This window comes from Entelurus aequoreus, linkage group LG02 (genome assembly GCF_033978785.1).
Source record: "Entelurus aequoreus isolate RoL-2023_Sb linkage group LG02, RoL_Eaeq_v1.1, whole genome shotgun sequence".
Lineage (NCBI taxonomy): Eukaryota > Metazoa > Chordata > Actinopteri > Syngnathiformes > Syngnathidae > Entelurus > Entelurus aequoreus.
Genome location: NC_084732.1, coordinates 13932283 through 13950177, shown reverse-complemented (window position 1 = coordinate 13950177; position 17895 = coordinate 13932283). Strand labels below are relative to the sequence as shown.

At 40.4% G+C, this 17895-nt stretch overlaps 1 protein-coding gene and 42 non-coding genes across 43 annotated transcripts in view; 42 read left to right on the top strand and 1 right to left on the bottom strand.

Moving 5' to 3' along the window:
• LOC133641816 (mucin-2-like) overlaps nucleotides 1-17895 on the bottom strand; it is a 92720-nt gene that overhangs the window by 53702 nt on the left and 21123 nt on the right. The gene's annotated exons all lie outside the window — the stretch shown is intronic.
• On the top strand, nucleotides 342-415 carry trnat-ugu (transfer RNA threonine (anticodon UGU)). The gene has a single exon. It is a non-coding gene; the product is annotated as a tRNA-Thr (tRNA).
• Nucleotides 728-801, top strand: trnat-agu (transfer RNA threonine (anticodon AGU)). The gene has a single exon. It is a non-coding gene; the product is annotated as a tRNA-Thr (tRNA).
• On the top strand, nucleotides 1520-1593 carry trnat-agu (transfer RNA threonine (anticodon AGU)). The gene has a single exon. It is a non-coding gene; the product is annotated as a tRNA-Thr (tRNA).
• On the top strand, nucleotides 2015-2088 carry trnat-agu (transfer RNA threonine (anticodon AGU)). The gene has a single exon. It is a non-coding gene; the product is annotated as a tRNA-Thr (tRNA).
• Nucleotides 2803-2876, top strand: trnat-agu (transfer RNA threonine (anticodon AGU)). The gene has a single exon. It is a non-coding gene; the product is annotated as a tRNA-Thr (tRNA).
• trnat-agu (transfer RNA threonine (anticodon AGU)) lies at nucleotides 3215-3288 on the top strand. The gene has a single exon. It is a non-coding gene; the product is annotated as a tRNA-Thr (tRNA).
• Nucleotides 3615-3688, top strand: trnat-agu (transfer RNA threonine (anticodon AGU)). The gene has a single exon. It is a non-coding gene; the product is annotated as a tRNA-Thr (tRNA).
• trnat-agu (transfer RNA threonine (anticodon AGU)) lies at nucleotides 4032-4105 on the top strand. The gene has a single exon. It is a non-coding gene; the product is annotated as a tRNA-Thr (tRNA).
• Nucleotides 4444-4517, top strand: trnat-agu (transfer RNA threonine (anticodon AGU)). The gene has a single exon. It is a non-coding gene; the product is annotated as a tRNA-Thr (tRNA).
• trnat-agu (transfer RNA threonine (anticodon AGU)) lies at nucleotides 5142-5215 on the top strand. The gene has a single exon. It is a non-coding gene; the product is annotated as a tRNA-Thr (tRNA).
• On the top strand, nucleotides 5554-5627 carry trnat-agu (transfer RNA threonine (anticodon AGU)). The gene has a single exon. It is a non-coding gene; the product is annotated as a tRNA-Thr (tRNA).
• trnat-agu (transfer RNA threonine (anticodon AGU)) lies at nucleotides 5966-6039 on the top strand. The gene has a single exon. It is a non-coding gene; the product is annotated as a tRNA-Thr (tRNA).
• On the top strand, nucleotides 6378-6451 carry trnat-agu (transfer RNA threonine (anticodon AGU)). The gene has a single exon. It is a non-coding gene; the product is annotated as a tRNA-Thr (tRNA).
• On the top strand, nucleotides 7076-7149 carry trnat-agu (transfer RNA threonine (anticodon AGU)). The gene has a single exon. It is a non-coding gene; the product is annotated as a tRNA-Thr (tRNA).
• Nucleotides 7611-7684, top strand: trnat-agu (transfer RNA threonine (anticodon AGU)). Its single transcript has one exon. It is a non-coding gene; the product is annotated as a tRNA-Thr (tRNA).
• On the top strand, nucleotides 8106-8179 carry trnat-agu (transfer RNA threonine (anticodon AGU)). Its single transcript has one exon. It is a non-coding gene; the product is annotated as a tRNA-Thr (tRNA).
• On the top strand, nucleotides 8518-8591 carry trnat-agu (transfer RNA threonine (anticodon AGU)). The gene has a single exon. It is a non-coding gene; the product is annotated as a tRNA-Thr (tRNA).
• On the top strand, nucleotides 8930-9003 carry trnat-agu (transfer RNA threonine (anticodon AGU)). The gene has a single exon. It is a non-coding gene; the product is annotated as a tRNA-Thr (tRNA).
• On the top strand, nucleotides 9342-9415 carry trnat-agu (transfer RNA threonine (anticodon AGU)). Its single transcript has one exon. It is a non-coding gene; the product is annotated as a tRNA-Thr (tRNA).
• On the top strand, nucleotides 9775-9848 carry trnat-agu (transfer RNA threonine (anticodon AGU)). The gene has a single exon. It is a non-coding gene; the product is annotated as a tRNA-Thr (tRNA).
• trnat-agu (transfer RNA threonine (anticodon AGU)) lies at nucleotides 10151-10224 on the top strand. The gene has a single exon. It is a non-coding gene; the product is annotated as a tRNA-Thr (tRNA).
• trnat-agu (transfer RNA threonine (anticodon AGU)) lies at nucleotides 10563-10636 on the top strand. The gene has a single exon. It is a non-coding gene; the product is annotated as a tRNA-Thr (tRNA).
• Nucleotides 11023-11096, top strand: trnat-agu (transfer RNA threonine (anticodon AGU)). The gene has a single exon. It is a non-coding gene; the product is annotated as a tRNA-Thr (tRNA).
• trnai-aau (transfer RNA isoleucine (anticodon AAU)) lies at nucleotides 11298-11371 on the top strand. The gene has a single exon. It is a non-coding gene; the product is annotated as a tRNA-Ile (tRNA).
• trnat-agu (transfer RNA threonine (anticodon AGU)) lies at nucleotides 11582-11655 on the top strand. The gene has a single exon. It is a non-coding gene; the product is annotated as a tRNA-Thr (tRNA).
• Nucleotides 11944-12017, top strand: trnat-agu (transfer RNA threonine (anticodon AGU)). Its single transcript has one exon. It is a non-coding gene; the product is annotated as a tRNA-Thr (tRNA).
• trnat-agu (transfer RNA threonine (anticodon AGU)) lies at nucleotides 12356-12429 on the top strand. The gene has a single exon. It is a non-coding gene; the product is annotated as a tRNA-Thr (tRNA).
• Nucleotides 12756-12829, top strand: trnat-agu (transfer RNA threonine (anticodon AGU)). Its single transcript has one exon. It is a non-coding gene; the product is annotated as a tRNA-Thr (tRNA).
• On the top strand, nucleotides 13132-13205 carry trnat-agu (transfer RNA threonine (anticodon AGU)). The gene has a single exon. It is a non-coding gene; the product is annotated as a tRNA-Thr (tRNA).
• trnat-agu (transfer RNA threonine (anticodon AGU)) lies at nucleotides 13407-13480 on the top strand. The gene has a single exon. It is a non-coding gene; the product is annotated as a tRNA-Thr (tRNA).
• Nucleotides 13549-13622, top strand: trnat-agu (transfer RNA threonine (anticodon AGU)). Its single transcript has one exon. It is a non-coding gene; the product is annotated as a tRNA-Thr (tRNA).
• On the top strand, nucleotides 13963-14036 carry trnat-agu (transfer RNA threonine (anticodon AGU)). The gene has a single exon. It is a non-coding gene; the product is annotated as a tRNA-Thr (tRNA).
• On the top strand, nucleotides 14375-14448 carry trnat-agu (transfer RNA threonine (anticodon AGU)). Its single transcript has one exon. It is a non-coding gene; the product is annotated as a tRNA-Thr (tRNA).
• trnat-agu (transfer RNA threonine (anticodon AGU)) lies at nucleotides 14775-14848 on the top strand. Its single transcript has one exon. It is a non-coding gene; the product is annotated as a tRNA-Thr (tRNA).
• Nucleotides 15050-15123, top strand: trnat-agu (transfer RNA threonine (anticodon AGU)). Its single transcript has one exon. It is a non-coding gene; the product is annotated as a tRNA-Thr (tRNA).
• On the top strand, nucleotides 15192-15265 carry trnat-agu (transfer RNA threonine (anticodon AGU)). Its single transcript has one exon. It is a non-coding gene; the product is annotated as a tRNA-Thr (tRNA).
• trnat-agu (transfer RNA threonine (anticodon AGU)) lies at nucleotides 15604-15677 on the top strand. Its single transcript has one exon. It is a non-coding gene; the product is annotated as a tRNA-Thr (tRNA).
• On the top strand, nucleotides 16016-16089 carry trnat-agu (transfer RNA threonine (anticodon AGU)). The gene has a single exon. It is a non-coding gene; the product is annotated as a tRNA-Thr (tRNA).
• On the top strand, nucleotides 16417-16490 carry trnat-agu (transfer RNA threonine (anticodon AGU)). Its single transcript has one exon. It is a non-coding gene; the product is annotated as a tRNA-Thr (tRNA).
• On the top strand, nucleotides 16834-16907 carry trnat-agu (transfer RNA threonine (anticodon AGU)). Its single transcript has one exon. It is a non-coding gene; the product is annotated as a tRNA-Thr (tRNA).
• On the top strand, nucleotides 17246-17319 carry trnat-agu (transfer RNA threonine (anticodon AGU)). Its single transcript has one exon. It is a non-coding gene; the product is annotated as a tRNA-Thr (tRNA).
• trnat-agu (transfer RNA threonine (anticodon AGU)) lies at nucleotides 17658-17731 on the top strand. Its single transcript has one exon. It is a non-coding gene; the product is annotated as a tRNA-Thr (tRNA).

Genomic DNA, 17895 nt, shown 5'->3' with positions numbered 1-17895 from the left:
TACCAATCGAACTAATTACATTTGGAGATTTTTCCCTTTCCATATTGCTTTCGAATAGCTGTGAATCTGCTTAAATAACACTTCTGCTGCTACATTGCACATTTTTACAGATTTGAGACAATCAAATCTGCACATTTTTACAGATTTGATTGTCAATCAGATCTGAAAATGTTTACAGTTTTGATTGTCAATCTCAGGTGGTGCTGAGGCTTGCTTGGTTAAAGTATCTGTTTAGTATACATGAGATTCTAGGTTCAAATCCCAGTGTTTCCTTTTGAGGTGAAAATAGCTCAGTGCGTGGAAGTTTTAGAATTAATAAATTCAGCAGGAGGCTTCCAAATGGTGCTGTGGCTTAGTTAGTTAAAGCGCTTGTCTTGTAAACAGGAGATCCTGGGTTCAAATCCCAGCAGGGCCTTGTAGGGCAGCACAAACTCTGTATGCAAAGACAAATCCCACTGTCTACCAATCGAACTAATTAAATTTGGAGATCTTTCCATTTTGCTTTCTAATAGCTGTGAATCTGCTTAAATACCACTTCTGGCGCTACATTGCACATTGTTACAGATTTAATTGTCAATCTCAGGTGGTGCTGTGGGTTAGTTGGTTAAAGTGCTTGTCTAGTATACAGGAGATTCTGGGTTCAAATCCCAGAGGTTCCTTTTGAGGTAAAAGTAGCTCAGTGCTTAGAAGTTTTAGAATTATTCTAGTCAACAGAAGTGCTGCAAGTGGTGCTGTGGCTTAGTTGGTTAAAGCGCCTGTCTAGTAAACAGGAGATCCTGGGTTCAAATCCCAGCAGCGCCTTTTAGGGCAGCACAAACTCTGTATGCAAAGACAAATTCCACTGTCTACTAATCAAAGTAATAAAATTTGGAGATGGTTGTTTTCTGCTTAAATACCACTTCTGGTGCTACATTGCAAAGTTTTACAGATTTGATTGTCAATCAGATATGCAAATTTTTACAGTTGTGCTTGTCAATTTAAGGTGGTGCTGAGGGCTTAGTTGGTTAAAGTGCCTGCTTGGTATACATGAGATTCTGGGTTCAAATCCCAGTGGTTCCTTTTGAGGTAAAAGTAGCTCTGTGCGTGGAAGTTTTAGAATTAATCTATTCAACAGAAAACTTGCAAGCGGTGCTGTGAATTAGTTGGTTAAAGCGCCTGTCTAGTAAACAGGAGCTCCTGGGTGCGAATCCCAGCAGTGCCTTTTAGGGCAGCACAAACTCTGTATGCAAAGACAAATCCCACTGTCTACCAATCGAACTAATTAAATGTGGAGATTTTTCCCTTTCCATTTTGCTTTCTAATAGCTGTGAATCTGCTTAAATACCACTTCTGGTGCTACATTGCAAAGATTTACAGATTTGATTGTCAATCTCAGGTGGTGATGTGGTTTAGTTTGTTTAAGTGCCTGTCGAGTGTACAGGAGATTCTGGGTTTAAATCCCAGTGGTTCCTTTTGAGGTGAAAATAGCTCAGTGCTTGTAAGTTTTAGAATTAATCTAGTGAACAGAAATGTTGCAAGTGGTGCTGTGGCTTAGTTGGTTAAAGCGCCTGTCTAGTAAACAGGAGATCCTGGGTTCAAATCCCAGCAGTGCCTTTTAGGGCAGCACGAACTATGTATGCAAAGACAAATTCCGCTGTCTACTAATCAAAGTAATGAAATTTGGAGATGGTTGTTTTCGAATAGCTGTGAATCTGCTTAAATACCACTTCTGGTGCTCCATTGCAAAGTTTTTCAGATTTGGTTATCAATCTCAGGTAGTGCTGAGGCTTAGTTGGTTAAAGCACCTGCCACGCAATCCTGGGTCCCAAACCCAGCATTGCCTTTTGGGCAGCACTAATTGGTATGCAAGGACAAGTTCCACTCTCTACCGATCAAACTTATAAAAACATATTAAATGTGCCTTTTCATGTGGCTTTGGAATATATGTGAGTCTGCATAAATGCAACTTATTCGGGTGTTCCAATGCAAAATTCCCCTTACAGATTTCATACAGTCTATCTACAATATAAAACATGGTGCTGTGGCTTAGTTGGTTAAAGCGCCTGTCTAGTAAACAAGAGATCCTGGGTTCAAATCCCAGCAGTGCCTTGTTGGGTTGCACAAACTGTGTACGCAAAGACAAATCCAGCTGTCTACCAATCGAACTAATTAAGTTTGGAGATTTTTCCCCTTCCATATTGCTTTCGAATAGCTGTGATTCTGCTGAAATACCACTTCTGGTTTACAGATTTGGTTGTCAATCTCAGGTGGTGCTGTGGCTTAGTTGGCTAAAGTGCCTGTCTAGTATACAGGAGATTCTGGGTTCAAATCCCAGTGGTTCCTTTTGAGGTGAAAGTAGCTCAGTTCTTGTAAGTTTTAGAATTAATCTAGTCAACAGGAGTGGTGCAAGTGGTTGTGTGGCTTAGTTGGTTAAAGCGCCTGTCTAGTAAACAGAAGATCCTGGGTTCAAATCCCAGCAGTGCCTTTTAGGGCAGCACAAACTCTATGCAAAGACAAATTCCACTGTCTACTAATCGAACTAATGAAATTCAGATATTGTTGCTTTCGAATAGCTGTGAATCTGCTTAAATAACACTTCTGCTGCTACATTGCACATGTTTACAGATTTGATTGTCAATCAAATCTGCACATTTTTACAGATTTAATTGGTAATCTCAGGTGGTGCTGTGGCTTAGTTGGTTAAAGTGCCTGTTTAGTATAAATGAGATTCTAGGTTCAAATCCCAGTGGTTCCTTTTGAGGTAAAAGTAGCTCAGTGCTTGTAAGTTTTAGAATTAATCTAGTCAACAAAAGCATTGCAAGTGGTGCTGTGGCTTAGTTGGTTAAAGCGCCTGTCTAGTAAACAGGAGATCCTGGGTTCAAATCCCAGCAGTGCCTTTTAGGGCAGCACAAACTCTATGCAAAGACAAATTCCACTGTCTACTAATCGAACTAAGGAAATTCGGAGATTGTTGCTTTCGAATAGCTGTGAATTGCCATAAATAACACTTCTGCTGCTACATTGCACATTTTTACAGATTTGACTGTCAACCAAATCTGCACATTTTTACAGATTTGATTGGTAATCTCAGGTGGAGCTGTGGCTTAGTTGGTTAAAGTGCCTGTTTAGTATAAATGAGATTGTAGGTTCAAATCCCAGTGGTTCCTTTTGAGGTGAAAGTAGTTCAGTGCGTGGAAGTTTTAGAATGAATCTATTCAACAGAAGACTTTCAGGTGGTGCTGTGGCTTAGTTGGTTAAAGCGCCTGTCTAGTAAACAGGAGATCCTGGGTTCAAATCCCAGCAGTACCTTTTAAGGCACTGCTGGGATCACAGATATTCTTGTCCAACTGCAGGTTCAGGCCAACCACACCAAACATTGACACAGGAGTACAGTTTCAGTAGTTGCACAAGTGGTGCTGAGGTTTAGTTGGTTAAAGCACCTGCCACGCAATCCTGGGTCCCAAACCCAGCATTGCCTTTTGGGCAGCACTAATTGGTATGCAAGGACAAGTTCCACTCTCTACCGATCAAACTTATAAAAACATTAAATGTGCCTTCTCATGTGGCTTTGGAATATCTGTGAGTCTGCAAATTTCCCCTTACAGATTTAATTGTCTATCTACATTATAAAACATGGTGCTGTGGCTTAGTTGGTTAAAGCGCCTGTCTAGTAAACAGGAGATCCTGGGTTCAAATCCCAGCAGTGCCTTGTTGGGTTGCACAAACTGTGTACGCAAAGACAAATCCAGCTGTCTACCAATCGAACTAATTAAGTTTGGAGATTTTTCCCCTTCCATATTGCTTTCGAATAGCTGTGATTCTGCTTAAATTCCACTTCTGGTGCTACGTTGCAGATTTGATTGTCAATCAAATCTGCACATTTTTACAGATTTGATTGTCAATCTCAGGTGGTGCTGTGGATTAGTTGGTTAAAGTGCCTGTCTAGTATACAGGAGATTCTGGGTTCAAATCCCAGTGGTTCCTTTTGAGGTGAAAGTAGCTCAGTGCTTGTAAGTTTTAGAATTAATCTAGTCAACAGAAGACTTGCAAGCGGTGCTGTGGCTTAGTTGGTTAAAGCGCCTGTCTAGTAAGCAGGAGATCCTGGGTTCAAATCCCAGCAGTGCCTTTTAGGGCAGCACAAACTCTATGCAAAGACAAATTCCACTGTCTACTAATCGAACTAATGAAATTCAGAGATTGTTGCTTTCGAATAGCTGTGAATCTGCTTAAATAACACTTCTGCTGCTACATTGCACATGTTTACAGATTTGATTGTCAATCAGATCTGCAAATTTTTACAGTTTAGATTGTCAATTTCAGGTGGTGCTGAGGCTTAGTTGGTTAAAGTGCCTGTTTAGTATACATTAGATTCTAAGTTTAAATCCCAGTGGTTCCTTTTGAGGTGAAAGTAGCTCAGTGAGTGGAAGTTTTAGAATTAATCTAGTCAACAGAAGGCTTGCAAGTGGTGCTGTGGCTTAGTTGGTTAAAGCGCCTGTCTAGTAAACAGGAGATCCTGGGTTCAAATCCCAGCAGTGCCTTGAAGGGTAGCTCAAACTGTGTACGAAAAGACAAATCCCACTGTCGACCAATCGAACTAATTAAGTTTGGAGATTTTTCCCTTTCCATATTGCTTTCGAATAGCTGTGAATCTGCTTAAATAACACTTCTGTTGCTACATTGCACATTTTTACAGATTTTATTGTCAATCAAATCTGCACATTTTTACAGATTTGATTGGCAATCTCAGGTGACGCTGTGGTTTAGTTGGTTAAAGCGCCTGTCTAGTAAACAGGAGAGCCTGGGTTCAAATCCAAGCAGTACCTTTTAGGGCAGCACAAAATGTATGCAAAAACAAATCCAATCTACCAGTTGAACTAAATGACATTTGGAGATGTTTGCCTTTCCATGTTGCTTTCGAATCTGCTTAAATACCACTTCAGGTGCTACATTGCAAAGTTTTACAGATTTAGTTGTCAATCAGGTCTGAACATTTTTACAGTTTTGATTGTCAATCTCAGGTGGTGCTGAGGATTAGTTGGTTAAAGTACCTGTTTAGTATACATGAGATTCTAGGTTCAAATCTCAGTGGTTCCTTTTGAGGTGAAAGTAGCTCAGTGCTTGTAAGTTTTAGAATTAATCTAGTCAACAGAAGACTTGCAAGCGGTGCTGTGGCTTAGTTGGTTAAAGCGCCTGTCTAGTAAGCAGGAGATCCTGGGTTCAAATCCCAGCAGTGCCTTTTAGGGCAGCACAAACTCTATGCAAAGACAAATTCCACTGTCTACTAATCGAACTAATGAAATTCAGAGATTGTTGCTTTCGAATAGCTGTGAATCTGCTTAAATAACACTTCTGCTGCTACATTGCACATGTTTACAGATTTGATTGTCAATCAAATCTGCACATTTTTACAGATTTAATTGGTAATCTCAGGTGGTGCTGTGGGTTAGTTGGTTAAAGTGCCTGTTTAGTATAAATGAGATTCTAGGTTCAAATCCCAGTGGTTCCTTTTGAGGTAAAAGTAGCTCAGTGCTTGTAGGTTTTAGAATTAATCTAGTCAACAAAAGCATTGCAAGTGGTGCTGTGGCTTAGTTGGTTAAAGCGCCTGTCTAGTAAACAGGAGATCCTGGGTTCAAATCCCAGCAGTGCCTTTTAGGGCAGCACAAACTCTATGCAAAGACAAATTCCACTGTCTACTAATCGAACTAAGAAAATTCGGAGATTGTTGCTTTCGAATAGATGTGGATTTCCATAAATAACACTTCTGCTGCTACATTGCACATTTTTACAGATTTGATTGTCAATCAAATCTGCACATTTTTACAGATTTGATTGGTAATCTCAGGTGGAGCTGTGGCTTAGTTGGTTAAAGTGCCTGTTTAGTATAAATGAGATTCTAGGTTCAAATCCCAGTGGTTCCTTTTGAGGTAAAAGTAGTTCAGTGCGTGGAAGTTTTAGAATGAATCTATTCAACAGAAGACTTTCAAGTGGTGCTGTGGCTTAGTTGGTTAAAGTGCCTGTCTAGTAAACAGGAGATCCTGGGTTAAAATCCCAGCAGTCCCTTTCAGGGCACAACAAACTCTATGCAAAGACAAATTCCACTGTCTACTAATCGAACTAAGGAAATTCGGAGATCGTTGCTTTCGAATAGCTGTGAATCTGCTTAAATACCACTTCTGGTGCTACATTGCACATGTTTACAGATTTGATTGTCAATCAGATCTGCAAATTTTTACAGTTTAGATTGTCAATTTCAGGTGGTGCTGAGGCTTAGTTGGTTAAAGTGCCTGTTTAGTATACATTAGATTCTAGGTTTAAATCCCAGTGGTTCCTTTTGAGGTGAAAGTAGCTCAGTGAGTGGAAGTTTTAGAATTAATCTATTCAACAGAAGGCTTGCAAGTGGTGCTGTGGCTTAGTTGGTTAAAGCGCCTGTCTAGTAAACAGGAGATCCTGGGTTCAAATCCCAGCAGTGCCTTGAAGGGTAGCTCAAACTGTGTACGAAAAGACAAATCCCACTGTCGACCAATCAAACTAATTAAGTTTGGAGATTTTTCCCTTTCCATATTGCTTTCGAATAGCTGTGAATCTGCTTAAATAACACTTCTGTTGCTACATTGCACATTTTTACAGATTTTATTGTCAATCAAATCTGCACATTTTTACAGATTTGATTGGCAATCTCAGGTGACGCTGTGGTTTAGTTGGTTAAAGCGCCTGTCTAGTAAACAGGAGAGCCTGGGTTCAAATCCAAGCAGTACCTTTTAGGGCAGCACAAAATGTATGCAAAAACAAATCCCATCTACCAGTTGAACTAAATGACATTTGGAGATGTTTGCCTTTCCATGTTGCTTTCGAATCTGCTTAAATACCACTTCAGGTGCTACATTGCAAAGTTTTACAGATTTAGTTGTCAATCAGGTCTGAACATTTTTACAGTTTTGATTGTCAATCTCAGGTGGTGCTGAGGATTAGTTGGTTAAAGTACCTGTTTAGTATACATGAGATTCTAGGTTCAAATCTCAGTGGTTCCTTTTGAGGTGAAAGTAGTTCAGTGCGTGGAAGTTTCAGAATGAAACTATTCAATAGAAGCATTGCAAGTGGTGCTGTGGCTTAGTTGGTTAAAGCGCCTGTCTAGTAAACAGGAGATCCTGGGTTCAAATCCCAGCAGTACCGATCACAGATATTCTTGTCCAACTGCAGGTTCAGGCCAAACATTGACACAGGAGTACAGTTTCAGTAGTTGCACAAGTGGTGCTGAGGTTTAGTTGGTTAAAGCACCTGCCACACAATCTTGGGTCCCAAACCCAGCAGTTCCTTTTAGGGCAGCACAAACTCTGTATGCAAAGACAAATCCAACTGTCTACCAATTGATCTAATTAAATTTGGAGATTTTTCCCTTTTCATTTTGCTTTCTAATAGCTGTGAATCTGCTTAAATACCACTTCTGGTGCTACATTGCAAAGATTTACAGATTTGATTGTCAATCTCAAGTGGTGATGTGGTTTAGTTTGTTTAAGTGCCTGTCGAGTATACAGGAGATTCTGGGTTCAAATCCCAGAGGTTCCTTTTGAGGTGAAAATAGCTCAGTTCTTGGAAGCTTTAGAATTAATCTAGTGAACAGAAATGTTGCAAGTGGTGCTGTGGCTTAGTTGGTTAAAGCGCCTGTCTAGTAAACAGGAGCTCCTGGGTTCAAATCCCAGGAGTGCCTTTTAGGGCAGCACAAACTATGTATGCAAAGACAAATTCCGCTGTCTACTAATCAAAGTAATGAAATTTGGAGATGGTTGTTTTCGAATAGCTGTGAATCTGCTTAAATACCACTTCTGGTGCTCCATTGCAAAGTTTTTCAGATTTGGTTATCAATCTCAGGTAGTGCTGAGGCTTAGTTGGTTAAAGCACCTGCCACGCAATCCTGGGTCCCAAACCCAGCATTGCCTTTTGGGCAGCACTAATTGGTATGCAAGGACAAGTTCCACTCTCTACCGATCAAACTTATAAAAACATATTAAATGTGCCTTTTCATGTGGCTTTGGAATATCTGTGAGTCTGCATAAATGCAACTTATTCGGGTGTTCCAATGCAAAATTCCCCTTACAGATTTCATTCAGTCTATCTACATTATAAAACATGGTGCTGTGGCTTAGTTGGTTAAAGCGCCTGTCTAGTAAACAGGAGTTCCTGGGTTCAAATCCCAGCAGTGCCTTGTTGGGTTGCACAAACTGTGTACGCAAAGACAAATCCAGCTGTCTACCAATTGAACTAATTAAGTTTGGAGATTTTTCCCCTTCCATATTGCTTTCGAATAGCTGTGATTCTGCTTAAATTCCACTTCTGGTGCTACGTTGCAGATTTGATTGTCAATCAAATCTGCACATTTTTACAGATTTGATTGTCAATCTCAGGTGGTGGCTTAGTTGGTTAAAGTGCCTGTCTAGTATACAGGAGATTCTGGGTTCAAATCCCAGTGGTTCCTTTTGAGGTGAAAGTAGCTCAGTGCTTGTAAGTTTTAGAATTAATCTAGTCAACAGAAGACTTGCAAGCGGTGCTGTGGCTTAGTTGGTTAAAGCGCCTGTCTAGTAAACAGGAGATCCTGGGTTCAAATCCCAGCAGTGCCTTTTAGGGCAGCACAAACTCTATGCAAAGACAAATTCCAATGTCTACTAATCGAACTAATGAAATTCAGAGATTATTGCTTTCGAATAGCTGTGAATCTGCTTAAATACCACTTCTGGTGCTACATTGCACATGTTTACAGATTTGATTGTCAATCAAATCTGCACATTTTTACAGATTTAATTGGTAATCTCAGGTGGTGCTGTGGTTTAGTTGGTTAAAGTGCCTGTTTAGTATAAATGAGATTCTAGGTTCAAATCCCAGTGGTTCCTTTTGAGGTAAAAGTAGCTCAGTGCTTGTAAGTTTTAGAATTAATCTAGTCAACAAAAGCATTGCAAGCGGTGCTGTGGCTTAATTGGTTAAAGCGCCTGTCTAGTAAACAGGAGATCCTGGGTTCAAATCCCAGCAGTGCCTTTTAGGGCAGCACAAACTCTATGCAAAGACAAATTCCACTGTCTACTAATCGAACTAAGGAAATTCGGAGATTGTTGCTTTCGAATAGCTGTGAATTTCCATAAATAACACTTCTGCTGCTACATTGCACATTTTTACAGATTTGATTGTCAATCAAATCTGCACATTTTTACAGATTTGATTGGTAATCTCAGGTGGTGCTGTGGCTTAGTTGGTTAAAGTGCCTGTTTAGTATAAATGAGATTCTAGGTTCAAATCCCAGTGGTTCCTTTTGAGGTGAAAGTAGTTCAGTGCGTGGAAGTTTTAGAATGAATCTATTCAACAGAAGACTTTCAAGTGGTGCTGTGGCTTAGTTGGTTAAAGCGCCTGTCTAGTAAACAGGAGATCCTGGGTTCAAATCCCAGCAGTACCTTTTAAGGCACTGCTGGGATCACAGATATTCTTGTCCAACTGCAGGTTCAGGCCAACCACACCAAACATTGACACAGGAGTACAGTTTCAGTAGTTGCACAAGTGGTGCTGAGGTTTAGTTGGTTAAAGCACCTGCCACGCAATCCTGGGTCCCAAACCCAGCATTGCCTTTTGGGCAGCACTAATTGGTATGCAAGGACAAGTTCCACTCTCTACCGATCAAACTTATAAAAACATATTAAATGTGCCTTTTCATGTGGCTTTGGAATATCTGTGAGTCTGCATAAATGCAACTTATTCGAGCGTTCCAATGCAAATTTCCCCTTACAGATGTAATTGTCCATCTACATTATAAAACATGGTGCTGTGGCTTAGTTGGTTAAAGCGCCTGTCTAGTAAACAGGAGATCCTGGGTTCAAATCCCAGCAGTGCCTTGTTGGGTTGCACAAACTGTGTACGCAAAGACAAATCCAGCTGTCTACCAATCAAACTAATTAAGTTTGGAGATTTTTCCCCTTCCATATTGCTTTCGAATAGCTGTGATTCTGCTTAAATACCACTTCTGGTTTACAGATTTGATTGTCAATCTCAGGTGGTGCTGTGGCTTAGTTGGCTAAAGTGCCTGTCTAGTATACAGGAGATTCTGGGTTCAAATCCCAGTGGTTCCTTTTGAGGTGAAAGTAGCTCAGTTCTTGTAAGTTTTAGAATTAATCTAGTCAACAGGAGTGTTGCAAGTGGTGCTGTGGCTTAGTTGGTTAAAGTGCCTGTCTAGTAAACAGGAGATCCTGGGTTCAAATCCTAGCAGTCCCTTTTAGGGCAGCACAAACTCTATGCAAAGACAAATTCCACTGTCTACTAATCGAACTAAGGAAATTCAGAGATTGTTGCTTTCGAATAGCTGTGAATCTGCTTAAATAACACTTCTGCTGCTACATTGCACATGTTTACAGATTTGATTGTCAATCAGATCTGCAAATTTTTACAGTTTAGATTGTCAATTTCAGGTGGTGCTGAGGCTTAGTTGGTTAAAGTGCCTGTTTAGTATACATTAGATTCTAGGTTTAAATCCCAGTGGTTCCTTTTGAGGTGAAAGTAGCTCAGTGCTTGTAAGTTTTAGAATTAATCTATTCAACAGAAGGCTTGCAAGTGGTGCTGTGGCTTAGTTGGTTAAAGCGCCTGTCTAGTAAACAGGAGATCCTGGGTTCAAATCCCAGCAGTACCTTTTAGGGCAGCACAAACCATGTATGCAAAGACAAATTCCGCTGTCTACTAATCAAAGTAATGAAATTTGGAGATGGTTGTTTTCGAATAGCTGTGAATCTGCTTAAATACCACTTCTGGTGCTCCATTGCAAAGTTTTTCAGATTTGGTTATCAATCTCAGGTAGTGCTGAGGCTTAGTTGGTTAAAGCACCTGCCACGCAATCCTGGGTCCCAAACCCAGCATTGCCTTTTGGGCAGCACTAATTGGTATGCAAGGACAAGTTCCACTCTCTACCGATCAAACTTATAAAAACATTAAATGTGCCTTTTCATGTGGCTTTGGAATATCTGTGAGTCTGCAAATTTCCCCTTACAGATTTAATTGTCTATCTACATTATAAAACATGGTGCTGTGGCTTAGTTGGTTAAAGCGCCTGTCTAGTAAACAGGAGATCTTGGGTTCAAATCCCAGCAGTGCCTTGTTGGGTTGCACAAACTGTGTACGCAAAGACAAATCCAGCTGTCCACCAATCGAACTAATTAAGTTTGGAGATTTTTCCCCTTCCATATTGCTTTCGAATAGCTGTGATTCTGCTTAAATTCCACTTCTGGTGCTACGTTGCAGATTTGATTGTCAATCAAATCTGCACATTTTTACAGATTTGATTGTCAATCTCAGGTGGTGCTGTGGCTTAGTTGGTTAAAGTGCCTGTCTAATATACAGGAGATTCTGGGTTCAAATCCCAGTGGTTCCTTTTGAGGTGAAAGTAGCTCAGTGCTTGTAAATTTTAGAATTAATCTAGTCAACAGAAGACTTGCAAGCGGTGCTGTGGATTAGTTGGTTAAAGTGCCTGTCTAGTATACAGGAGATTCTGGGTTCAAATCCCAGTGGTTCCTTTTGAGTTGAAAGTAGCTCAGTGCTTGTAAGTTTTAGAATTAATCTAGTCAACAGAAGACTTGCAAGTGGTGCTGTGGCTTAGTTGGTTAAAGCGCCTGTCTAGTAAACAGGAGATCCTGGGTTCAAATCCCAGCAGTGCCTTTTAGGGCAGCACAAACTCTATGCAAAGACAAATTCCACTGTCTACTAATCGAACTAATGAAATTCAGAGATTGTTGCTTTCGAAAGCTGTGAATTTCCATAAATAACACTTCTGCTGCTACATTGCACATGTTTACAGATTTGATTGTCAATCAAATCTGCACATTTTTACAGATTTAATTGGTAATCTCAGGTCTAGGTTCAAATCCCAGTGGTTCCTTTTGAGGTAAAAGTAGCTCAGTGCTTGTAAGTTTTAGAATTAATCTAGTCAACAAAAGCATTGCAAGTGGTGCTGTGGCTTAGTTGGTTAAAGCGCCTGTCTAGTAAACAGGAGATCCTGGGTTCAAATCCCAGCAGTGCCTTTTAGGGCAGCACAAACTCTATGCAAAGACAAATTCCACTGTCTACTAATCGAACTAAGGAAATTCGGAGATTGTTGCTTTCGAATAGCTGTGAATTGCCATAAATAACACTTCTGCTGCTACATTGCACATTTTTACAGATTTGACTGTCAATCAAATCTGCACATTTTTACAGATTTGATTGGTAATCTCAGGTGGAGCTGTGGCTTAGTTGGTTAAAGTGCCTGTTTAGTATAAATGAGATTGTAGGTTCAAATCCCAGTGGTTCCTTTTGAGGTGAAAGTAGTTCAGTGCGTGGAAGTTTTAGAATGAATCTATTCAACAGAAGACTTTCAAGTGGTGCTGTGGCTTAGTTGGTTAAAGTGCCTGTCTAGTAAACAGGAGATTCTGGGTTCAAATCCCAGCAGTACCTTTTAAGGCACTGCTGGGATCACAGATATTCTTGTCCAACTGCAGGTTCAGGCCAACCACACCAAACATTGACACAGGAGTACAGTTTCAGAAGTTGCACAAGTGGTGCTGAGGTTTAGTTGGTTAAAGCACCTGCCACGCAATCCTGGGTCCCAAACCCAGCATTGCCTTTTGGGCAGCACTAATTGGTATGCAAGGACAAGTTCCACTCTCTACCGATCAAACTTATAAAAACATTAAATGTGCCTTTTCATGTGGCTTTGGAATATCTGTGAGTCTGCAAATTTCCCCTTACAGATTTAATTGTCTATCTACATTATAAAACATGGTGCTGTGGCTTAGTTGGTTAAAGCGCCTGTCTAGTAAACAGGAGATCCTGGGTTCAAATCCCAGCAGTGCCTTGTTGGGTTGCACAAACTGTGTACGCAAAGACAAATCCAGCTGTCTACCAATCGAACTAATTAAGTTTGGAGATTTTTCCCCTTCCATATTGCTTTCGAATAGCTGTGATTCTGCTTAAATACTACTTCTGGTTTACAGATTTGGTTGTCAATCTCAGGTGGTGCTGTGGCTTAGTTGGCTAAAGTGCCTGTCTAGTATACAGGAGATTCTGGGTTCAAATCCCAGTGGTTCCTTTTGAGGTGAAAGTAGCTCAGTTCTTGTAAGTTATAGAATTAATCTAGTCAACAGGAGTGTTGCAAGTGGTGCTGTGGCTTAGTTGGTTAAAGCGCCTGTCTAGTAAACAGGAGATCCTGGCTTCAAATCCCAGCAGTGCCTTGTTTGGTTGCACAAACTGTGTACGCAAAGACAAATCCAGCTGTCTACCAATCGAACTAATTAAGTTTGGATATTTTTCCCCTTCCATATTGCTTTCGAATAGCTGTGATTCTGCTTAAATTCCACTTCTGGTGCTACGTTGCAGATTTGATTGTCAATCAAATCTGCACATTTTTACAGATTTGATTGTCGATCTCAGGTGGTGCTGTGGCTTAGTTGGTTAAAGTGCCTGTCTAGTATACAGGAGATTCTGGGTTCAAATCCCAGTGGTTCCTTTTGAGGTGAAAGTAGCTCAGTGCTTGTAAGTTTTAGAAGTAATCTAGTCAACAGAAGACTTGCAAGTGGTGCTGTGGCTTAGTTGGTTAAAGCGCCTGTCTAGTAAACAGGAGATCCTGGGTTCAAATCCCAGTAGTGCCTTTTAGGGCAGCACAAACTCTGTATGCAAAGACAAATTCCACTGTCTACTAATCGAACTAAGGAAATTCGGAGATTGTTGCTTTCGAATAGCTGTGAATTTCCATAAATAACACTTCTGCTGCTACATTGCACATTTTTACAGATTTGACTGTCAATCAAATCTGCACATTTTTACAGATTTAATTGGTAATCTCAGGTGGTAATGTGGCTTAGTTGGTTAAAGTGCCTGTTTAGTATAAATGAGATTCTAGGTTCAAATCCCAGTGGTTCCTTTTGAGGTAAAAGTAGCTCAGTGCTTGTAAGTTTTAGAATTAATCTAGTCAACAAAAGCATTGCAAGTGGTGCTGTGGCTTAGTTGGTTAAAGCGCCTGTCTAGTAAACAGGAGATCCTGGGTTCGAATCCCAGCAGTGCCTTTTAGGGCAGCACAAACTCTATGCAAAGACAAATTCCACTGTCTACTAATCGAACTAAGGAAATTCGGAGATTGTTGCTTTCGAATAGCTGTGAATTTCCATAAATAACACTTCTGCTGCTACATTGCACATTTTTACAGATTTGATTGTCAATCAAATCTGCACATTTTTACAGATTTGATTGGTAATCTTAGGTGGTGCTGAGGCTTAGTTGGTTAAAGTGCCTGTTTAGTATAAATGAGATTCTAGGTTCAAATCCCAGTGGTTCCTTTTGAGGTGAAAGTAGTTCAGTGCGTGGAAGTTTTAGAATGAATCTATTCAACAGAAGACTTTCAAGTGGTGCTGTGGCTTAGTTGGTTAAAGTGCCTGTCTAGTAAACAGGAGATCCTGGGTTCAAATCCCAGCAGTACCTTTTAAGGCACTGCTGGGATCACAGATATTCTTGTCCAACTGCAGGTTCAGGCCAACCACACCAAACATTGACACAGGAGTACAGTTTCAGTAGTTGCACAAGTGGTGCTGAGGTTTAGTTGGTTAAAGCACCTGCCAGGCAATCCTGGGTCCCAAACCCAGCATTGCCTTTTGGGCAGCACTAATTGGTATGCAAGGACAAGTTCCACTCTCTACCGATCAAACTTATAAAAACATTAAATGTGCCTTTTCATGTGGCTTTGGAATATCTGTGAGTCTGCAAATTTCCCCTTACAGATTTAATTGTCTATCTACATGATAAAACATGGTGCTGTGGCTTAGTTGGTTAAAGCGCCTGTCTAGTAAACAGGAGATCCTGGGTTCAAATCCCAGCAGTGCCTTGTTGGGTTGCACAAACTGTGTACGCAAAGACAAATCCAGCTGTCTACCAATCGAACTAATTAAGTTTGGAGATTTTTCCCCTTCCATATTGCTTTCGAATAGCTGTGATTCTGCTTAAATTCCACTTCTGGTGCTACGTTGCAGATTTGATTTTCAATCAAATCTGCACATTTTTACAGATTTGATTGTCAATCTCAGGTGGTGCTGTGGCTTAGTTGGTTAAAGTGCCTGTCTAGTATACAGGAGATTCTGGGTTCAAATCCCAGTGGTTCCTTTTGAGGTGAAAGTAGCTCAGTGCTTGTAAGTTTTAGAATTAATCTAGTCAACAGAAGACTTGCAAGCGGTGCTGTGGCTTAGTTGGTTAAAGTGCCTGTCTAGTAAACAGGAGATCCTGGGTTCAAATCCCAGCAGTGCCTTTTAGGGCAGCACAAACTCTATGCAAAGACAAATTCCACTGTCTACTAATCGAACTAATGAAATTCAGAGATTGTTGCTTTCGAATAGCTGTGAATCTGCTTAAATAACACTTCTGCTGCTACATTGCACATGTTTACAGATTTGATTGTCAATCAAATCTGCACATTTTTACAGATTTAATTGGTAATCTCAGGTGATGCTGTGGCTTAGTTGGTTAAAGTGCCTGTTTAGTATAAATGAGATTCTAGGTTCAAATCCCAGTGGTTCCTTTTGAGGTAAAAGTAGCTCAGTGCTTGTAAGTTTTAGAATTAATCTAGTCAACAAAAGCATTGCAAGTGGTGCTGTGGCTTAGTTGGTTAAAGCGCCTGTCTAGTAAACAGGAGATCCTGGGTTCAAATCCCAGCAGTGCCTTTTAGGGCAGCACAAACTCTATGCAAAGACAAATTCCACTGTCTACTAATCGAACTAAGAAAATTCGGAGATTGTTGCTTTCGAATAGCTGTGGATTTCCATAAATAACACTTCTGCTGCTACATTGCACATTTTTACAGATTTGATTGTCAATCAAATCTGCACATTTTTACAGATTTGATTGGTAATCTCAGGTGGAGCTGTGGCTTAGTTGGTTAAAGTGCCTGTTTAGTATAAATGAGATTCTAGGTTCAAATCCCAGTGGTTCCTTTTGAGGTGAAAGTAGTTCAGTGCGTGGAAGTTTTAGAATGAATCTATTCAACAGAAGACTTTCAAGTGGTGCTGTGGCTTAGTTGGTTAAAGTGCCTGTCTAGTAAACAGGAGATCCTGGGTTCAAATCCCAGCAGTACCTTTTAAGGCACTGCTGGGATCACAGATATTCTTGTCCAACTGCAGGTTCAGGCCAACCACACCAAACATTGACACAGGAGTACAGTTTCAGTAGTTGCACAAGTTTGTGCTGAGGTTTAGTTGGTTAAAGCACCTGCCACGCAATCCTGGGTCCCAAACCCAGCATTGCCTTTTGGGCAGCACTAATTGGTATGCAAGGACAAGTTCCACTCTCTACCGATCAAACTTATAAAAACATTAAATGTGCCTTTTCATGTGGCTTTGGAATATCTGTGAGTCTGCAAATTTCCCCTTACAGATTTAATTGTCTATCTACATTATAAAACATGGTGCTGTGGCTTAGTTGGTTAAAGCGCCTGTCTAGTAAACAGGAGATCCTGGGTTCAAATCCCAGCAGTGCCTTGTTGGGTTGCACAAACTGTGTACGCAAAGACAAATCCAGCTGTCTACCAATCGAACTAATTAAGTTTGGAGATTTTTCCCCTTCCATATTGCTTTCGAATAGCTGTGATTCTGCTTAAATTCCACTTCTGGTGCTACGTTGCAGATTTGATTGTCAATCAAATCTGCACATTTTTACAGATTTGATTGTCAATCTCAGGTGGTGCTGTGGATTAGTTGGTTAAAGTGCCTGTCTAGTATACAGGAGATTCTGGGTTCAAATCCCAGTGGTTCCTTTTGAGGTGAAAGTAGCTCAGTGCTTGTAAGTTTTAGAATTAATCTAGTCAACAGAAGACTTGCAAGCGGTGCTGTGGCTTAGTTGGTTAAAGCGCCTGTCTAGTAAGCAGGAGATCCTGGGTTCAAATCCCAGCAGTGCCTTTTAGGGCAGCACAAACTCTATGCAAAGACAAATTCCACTGTCTACTAATCGAACTAATGAAATTCAGAGATTGTTGCTTTCGAATAGCTGTGAATCTGCTTAAATAACACTTCTGCTGCTACATTGCACATGTTTACAGATTTGATTGTCAATCAAATCTGCACATTTTTACAGATTTAATTGGTAATCTCAGGTGGTGCTGTGGGTTAGTTGGTTAAAGTGCCTGTTTAGTATAAATGAGATTCTAGGTTCAAATCCCAGTGGTTCCTTTTGAGGTGAAAGTAGTTCAGTGCGTGGAAGTTTTAGAATGAATCTATTCAACAGAAGACTTTCAAGTGGTGCTGTGGGTTAGTTGGTTAAAGTGCCTGTCTAGTAAACAGGAGATCCTGGGTTCAAATCCCAGCAGTGCCTTTTAGGGCACAACAAACTCTATGCAAAGACAAATTCCACTGTCTACTAATCGAACTAAGGAAATTCGGAGATCGTTGCTTTCGAATAGCTGTGAATCTGCTTAAATAACACTTCTGCTGCTACATTGCACATGTTTACAGATTTGATTGTCAATCAGATCTGCAAATTTTTACAGTTTAGATTGTCAATTTCAGGTGGTGCTGAGGCTTAGTTGGTTAAAGTGCCTGTTTAGTATACATTAGATTCTAGGTTTAAATCCCAGTGGTTCCTTTTGAGGTGAAAGTAGCTCAGTGAGTGGAAGTTTTAGAATTAATCTAGTCAACAGAAGGCTTGCAAGTGGTGCTGTGGCTTAGTTGGTTAAAGCGCCTGTCTAGTAAACAGGAGATCCTGGGTTCAAATCCCAGCAGTGCCTTGAAGGGTAGCTCAAACTGTGTACGAAAAGACAAATCCCACTGTCGACCAATCGAACTAATTAAGTTTGGAGATTTTTCCCTTTCCATATTGCTTTCGAATAGCTGTGAATCTGCTTAAATAACACTTCTGTTGCTACATTGCACATTTTTACAGATTTTATTG